Here is a 7,240-nt window from a genome sequence, read left to right as displayed (position 1 = left end):
TTGTTATGTGAACTTCATTAAAATAATTCCCTATCTCAGTTTCCATGACTTTTTTATCACAGGAATGGGGGAGGTGGGCAGCAAACTAGGGAAAATCTTGGTTTCAGCGGACCTTTGTGTGAAGCCTGATTCTTCCCAACACTCTGTGTAGCAGTGTGGATATTAATTCTGTTCAGCTCCATCAATGTTACTCTTGTGTATCTATTATAGTTGGAATGACTGCATAATGTGGAAGAACTTTAGATAACACTAGGGTATAGGTTTAGATGAATAAGACAACACATGTGCAGATTCTCAAAAGTTGGCTCTTACACTCAAGCAGATGTTAATTTCCATTGATTCTACTTTAATAATCTCTCTCAGATGTATTTCCCTCTTTAATACCACTATCCTAGCAGAACTGCTCACTCTCTTGGGAGGATTTGATTTGCTTTTTTTTTTTTTCTTTTCTATTGGAATCAAACTCAGGACCTCACACTTGCCAGGCATGCACCATGCCACTGAGCTACATCCCCAACCTCTCCTCACTCTCTTGGGAATTCCAGAGAAACTCCTTAGGATCTCCCATGCATGGCAAGATAGGAACGTGATATGTCCTCTTGATAGGGTCCATTTCTGCAACTTCATTTGAACAAGGTTCCTTTTACTTTGATGTTTTATTTTTTTTTAATTTGAAGAAAATATTTCCATTTTTATTTAAAAATAGCCCCACTTACCCAGAGACAGTATTTCATCTCCCTTCAAAGGGTCTCCTCTACAATCCACTTTGCAGTCAATTTCAGATTATTTATCCTGAGGCACATTTCTGATTAGGTCATATCCACTGGCTGAAAGTTCAGTGGTCAATATGACAGCTAGTAGCCACATGTAACTATTTAAGTTAAATTAAAAGTTCAGTTCCTTGGTTGCACCACCCATATGTCAAAGGCTTGATAGCCATTGTATCTAGTGGCCTCATGTAGCACGGATCCTATTTAGAACATTTCTATTGTTATGGAAATTTCTGCTGGACAGAGGTGGCCTAGGTAAATAGATAAAAATATCTGATCTTCATTGCTATTTTCCTTCCTGTATTGCTTCTCTAAAATATAACTGTATCAAACATGCTTACTTACTTCCCAACCCATGCCTCAGTGTACCCAGCCCCACTTGGAGTATTGTTATACTTGTGAGTGTATGCCCAAATCTTTCTCTGCACTTAAAGACTTTCCTCCTTGAATTCCTTTTGTATTTCCCAACTCAAATAAATGTCTTCTTCTTGTGATCTATGTTAAAATTTTAAATGAAGGATTCTAATTTCATCTACCACATTTCTTCTAGAATTATAATTATCTGTACATGCTCATGGAGCTCCTGTAAACACATTGTTAGTAGCCAAAATATGTTCTTAAACAAACATGTTCTATGGCTCTGGGCTTTCCCCCTGTCATTCGCCAGCTCTGCAAATTGCACATTTGAACAAGAATGGCTTTGGAGTTCAAAATTATTTAATCTGCCCAAGGATGCTTTGGGAAGTAGCATGGGCTGAGCCTGCTGAGTGGGCCTTAGGTTAGGGAAGGGAGGGAAAGGGTTGGGGGAGACTGATTTGCTGTGGATTGGGGCCTCATGGCTATTCCTAAAAAACTGGGGAAGTAAAACTGGGAACAAAGCAGCACAACATATAGGCAGAGTGAGAATGGCCTGTCTAGAATAATTACAGACACTGCTACCACACGGCTCCAGATACTTTTGCTTTCCCTCTGTAGAATTCTCATTTGTGATTCCCACAGACAAATCTCCAGATTAGACAAGTAAGAAAGAAACCTTCTGTCTAGATGGTAATGCTTAAGATGGAATAACTACCAGAAATTAAGAGATTAGGAGTTCTGGAATAGGTACAACCCTTCCCCCTGTTCTGTTCGTTCTATTGGCACATTTTTCTCTACAGAAGTAGAGGTGGTTCCTGCTGGGGTAGCACTTAAAACAGACAGACTTCCCTGTTATAATAAGTTCACTTGAGTTCACTGTGTTTGATGTAGGTATTTTAGTACTTTGTCAGCATTCATAAATGGTCTAGCAAAATCTCCCCCAGTATTGGTTTTGAATTATCATCACAGAAGACAGATTCTCCTGGAAAATGCCACCAAGTTTGTCCTTTGGTTCTCCTCCTCCTCCTCCTCCTGCTGCTGCTGTCAGAGAATTTGAATTTCCAAGCAACTGGGAAAAAATGACAAATGTATACTCTTCTATCAGATCCAGTCTTTCCACGGCATCAGAGATTTAAAAGGCCATCCAGGCAAGTTTAATAAAGAAGAGACAAACACATGTTCTGCTTTATTGAACCATAGTAAAGCAAAGTTTAGCTGGGGTTTAAGGTGAAGAGGGAAAAACTGTGAGGAAAAAGGATCAGACAAGGAAAAACTGACTTCAGTGTCCTTGGGTTAACCACCTGCTTTCAGGTAACCATTGCCTGATCCAGTTCATTAGCACCCTCTTTTAGGTCAAGAAACACTCTGTGTGTGACAGAATAATTTTGCAAGTCCCTATTTTGCAAATTTACAAGAAAAGGGCATAGCTCAGAGGGCAGAGTGGAAATCTAGATGCACAGAAAGATATGGGGTTGACCTCCATGTGAGGGCAATCTGACATTTACAAGTGGAGAAGAAGAGCTATACAATATGCTACTTTGTTCGAGAGAGAGGCAGAGCTTGGGCAGTGCTTCTGCTTTGTCCATCCCTCCCAACCTCAGTGAGTTGTCTCTACTCCACAAGGGCTATCATACTGAAAAATTCCATCCAGTGGCCCAATGCTTTGGAAACGGGTCCATCTGAAGAAATCTTTTGCCTGCTTAAAGATTCTAAATCCTGCCTTAATCCATGCCAGATAAAATTACTGCAAAAGTAGAGGTACTTATTCAAAGCTATTCGCCTATAAAACCAAAGTGCTGATGTGCTATTTGCACCTCACACAGTCAGATGTGTTGAGGCATAACTAGGGGAAAGGTGAGGGCAGTGTAGGGTGAGGTTTTCATTTGCCTGAGGAGTGGCTTATGTGTGGCCATTGTTAGTGGCCCAGGGTACCCGCCCAAGGAACCTCTAAAGAGAGCAGTGAGCTTGTCACCATGGATACTTTAGAATCACAAATCTGTTTCTGGGAATCAAGGGATCTTCTTAGGAGCATGTTTGTGATACTCCCTGGGAATTTCCAGAACTAGCTAGGAGGGGTTGGAGATGTTCTGAAGCATTCATAGTCCACAATTTGTGGTTAAGCCACAGAGCACAGCCTTTGCTACTAGTATGTCATAGAGAAAGATGTTATGGGTACACATTATGATCATAAAGTGACCAGACGCTGCCTTAAGTTCTCCATGGAAATCGATCTCTATACAGATTATACATGGTAGATAGGAACTTGGGTCTACTGATTGCTCTACCTTTGTGCTTGGCTTTGTTTTGATTTAATGTAGCATAAAATTAATAGGCTTTGCATTGATCAGTTCTCCCTCCATTCACCCTCCGTTCACCCTGTGGCTCATCAGCGAGGTGGGAGGTTGGCTGGGGTAGGGGTTGGGTCAAAGCTGTAGGACATCCTCAAAGAATCGACTCTTCAGAATTTGAGCCACCTCCAGCCCCTGCCCTGCTTGGATTTATACTCTTCCAGACTGCAAAGTCTTGATCTTGTAGTGTGACCCCTCTAATCAGATCAACTTACCACAGAAATTTCTTTGTTCTCCAGATCACTGGTGTATTAAAGGCCACACTCCTTGAGCCGTCTCAGGGTAGGAGCAGCCTTCAAGAGTCACACAGAAGCTGGGCGACTGTCCTCAGGTTGACGGTGCAGGTTGACAGTATTCTCAGGTTGCTGTGTATAACAGGCAAAGCCTACTTTGAATTTCTCAGAAAAAATGGGAGACTTACAATGTCACTGCTTCATGCAATTAATTCATTGTAAGCGATTTGGTCCCCAGATTTCCTGCCAAGTTGGGATCACAGCCCATTTGCAGTCACTGGACCATTAAATCCTTCTGTACATAAAACAATGAACTAGAGAAAAATGGAAATTAAAAAAGTTAGGCTACAATGGTATAAATGTTATCTGGGGTCCTATTGATATCAATATCAAAATCAATATAATATACAAATGTAATACATAATAAAAATGTAACATGAACCTAAATATCAGGAGATTTCATCTCACGGTCAGGAGCTAGCTGCAACACAGGCTGTATCTGCTGTGTTTCAAGATAGGGCAAAGATTAGGTAGAGCATTGTTTAGAAATTACAGGTTTGCAAATTCCTTCTCTTTTTTAGGGATTAAAGAAACTATAACCTGCTCTGGTGTATTTGCAAGGAAAGAAAAAAAACGAACAATAGGATTTTCTTGTCTTTTGTCTCCACACCTAGCCCGGGGCAAAATTATTCGTCAAAATCAGTCTTGTGGTTTACAATTTGTTTACAGAGCACGCTCTTAAACATCTTCCTTCTATATGGTAGCGTCTTGATTTTGCGGCCTTTTTTCTGTTTTGTCGAATTCCTCTTCTGAGAGGGACAGACATAAATGAGGAGCAGGCTCCATCTGGTGTTCTGATTAGGAACTACATCTCCGTGTACGTTCAAAGATCGTTCTCTGTTGAATGGGTTAGTTTGCCCTCTAGTGCATGGAAACGCAGTTAACATTAATTAAGTATCAATTACTGACGAAATTATTAAGTTTAAAATGCCAAATATACTAAAGCACTAAAGTTTTAATGTTGAAAATTTTAAAACTTCCCGCCGAGAGACCTATTTATGCATTGGCTAAATATTCTTCTAAGGACTGTGTGTGTGTTATTATTTTAGTGTCTATTGCTGTGAAACAAATCACCCCTGCACATACAGGCTGAAAGTACAACAATTTATCCCGTGTGGTTTCTGTGGGCAGTTTAGTAGGGTGGTTCTGCCGGATGGTATCTGTAGCCATCTCAAAGCTTTGTTTGTTCCAGTGTCTGCTGATTGAGCTGGGAATACTGGAGAACATCTTTTACGACCTCCTTGGATGAGTCCCTTCTCTCCAGTGTAGCCAGACTTTTTCCGCAGTGGCTTAGGGTGTCTAGCCTCAGAAGTCAGGAAGGGTCACTTTCACTGTGTTCTGTTGATAGAAGTAGTCACTGAGGTCACCCATGTTCGTGGATAGAGAACATAACCTCACCCCTCAACACAGAAACGTCAGTGTCTTATGGGAAGAAGATGTGGGGTGGGATAGTTGAACAAATATAATTAACCGTAATTTTATTTAGTTCTCCCAAGACTATAAAAGGTTGCTACTATGATTATCTCAATTTTACATGTAAGTTAGTGAAATAAAAATATTAAAATACTTCTTCATACACTCTTTCAATTTCAAAACATTATCCAATAAGCTAATGTGCTATCTGTAGATGGTTTTCAGTCTTGATTTTATTTGCATTCTGGGATGGGTTTTTCTTTGTCATGAAGGGCTTCCCTGGTCATTGTAAACTGTTCAGTTGCATTCTTGGCTTCTATCTGCCAGATTCCAGTAGCCCATGCTGTGCTTAGTCACTGACAAAATACTTGAGATGATCAACATACAGAGGAAAGATTTATTTTGGTTCATGGTTCCGGAGATTTCAGTCCATGGTCTCTTGGCTCTGCTGTGTTGGGCCAGTGGGAGTGCAGTGTGGCAGAGGACCTGTGTTCATCTTGTGTCCACCAGGAAACAAAGTGGGGGTGGTCAGTGTTCCAATATCCCCTTCAAGGACAGCACCCTAACAGCCTAAGTTGAGAACCACTGTTTTATAGCATAGCTTTGACTATTTGCTACTGATAAAGATGACAGTCTATAAAACAAATGCATATTGAAGCTTGATACTTTATAATTTATTTCTGTCCAGTAGAAAATATAAATTCTATAGATGACAGTTTTATTATCTTGCAGGATATTACTTTCAGTCTAACTTGCAATTTTATTCCACCATTAATTTTGTCCATTAACTATAAATAGCAATTCCTCCTCTCTTCAAACCATTGCTATCATACTATTTCCCTCATGAATGAATTAAATAAGTCTTTGCCACTTGTGTGAGCACTTGTGTACACACACACACCAGCATCACAGCAGAGTGACAATTCTTTCCTAAAGATGGTATGGCAGCCATTCAAATCTCCCTTCAAGAAAAACTTGCAGATCCATTCTGAGGGGCACAATGAGGTGACACCCTCCTTGGGTGCAGTTCCTCTGCTGACTCAACCACAGCAGTTGAGCTGAGGCCATGGTTTCCTTAGGCAGCCCCACAACCGTGAATGGCACAGTGAAAGTGTGAGGCCTGGCAAGCGCTCCTCATGGGTCTCCTCCACCAGGCAGTCTTCACTCCGGAGCTCCTTGTTGGGCTAGCTGAGACTTTTGCAGGGCAGTGCTGTGGTTCAGACTCTTCCTAACTATCCTTTATCCTTTTCTCTCATCTTTCATGTACCATGGGCTGCATCTTATACAGAGCCCTTTGTGCTTCAGGCACTGGCAGCAAGGATGTTGTCCAATTTGTGGGTTGGTCCCTTTCTTAAAAGTGGTCTGAATTGCCTTCAGAGTGCAAAGAAGCCTACCAGGCTCTGTGCTCCCTCTTTTATATTGGAGAGGATTTTGCAGTAGAAATTTGACCACTAGATCCCTTGAAACCTTTGCTCAAGAGGAGGTCCCTGGTTTTCACAGTTTATCAACGCCTTTCTGGAGCTCATGTGCTTTACTATTGCCTCAAGCACCTCTAGGTTTTCTTGCTCCATGAACATGCTATTGATGTTTGGATGAGTTTGATGGTCAGTGGATTAAGGTGATCTAGGTCACTTCAGACTTTGTTTTAACAGAGGGTAGCTGAATTAGCATAGCCCTGAGGAAAATAGGTAAGTGAATACTGTAGTCTGTCTCACATGAATGCAAACTGTTCCTGATCTTTTTTCTAATCTGGATAGAAAGGGTCACATCCACCAAATTGATGACCATATACTATGTCTCTGAGGCCTTCTGAATATGCTTTAGCTATGACCCCACCTCTGGCCTGGCACCTACAATCACTGGGATTACTACTGGTTGAAGTTGTAGTAACCTATTGTCATTCTCCAGGGTCCACCCAGTTCCTACAGAGAAAGCGTGGCCATGAAAAGGAGAGGTCACAATCTTGTTTTGCATTTATTATCTTGGCAGGAGAACAATTTTAGATTTGGTTCGACCATCCTCACTATGATAACACGGACCACACAGACCAAGGGAGAAA

At 41.2% G+C, this 7,240-nt stretch overlaps 1 long non-coding RNA gene across 2 annotated transcripts in view; it reads right to left on the bottom strand.

Moving 5' to 3' along the window:
• The window catches only part of LOC106150122, a 42,066-nt gene that overhangs the window by 21,981 nt on the left and 12,845 nt on the right, over positions 1-7,240 (bottom strand). For both annotated transcript variants that reach the window (XR_001236742.1, XR_001236741.1), the window contains exon 2: positions 3,691-3,840. This is a non-coding gene — a long non-coding RNA (uncharacterized LOC106150122). The remainder of the gene's footprint in view (positions 1-3,690; positions 3,841-7,240) is intronic.

Source organism: Chinchilla lanigera, unplaced genomic scaffold (genome assembly GCF_000276665.1).
Source record: "Chinchilla lanigera isolate Chin_1 unplaced genomic scaffold, ChiLan1.0 scaffold00064, whole genome shotgun sequence".
NCBI lineage: Eukaryota > Metazoa > Chordata > Mammalia > Rodentia > Chinchillidae > Chinchilla > Chinchilla lanigera.
The sequence above is the reverse complement of the archived record's forward strand: the minus strand, read 5'-3'. Positions and strand labels throughout refer to the sequence as shown.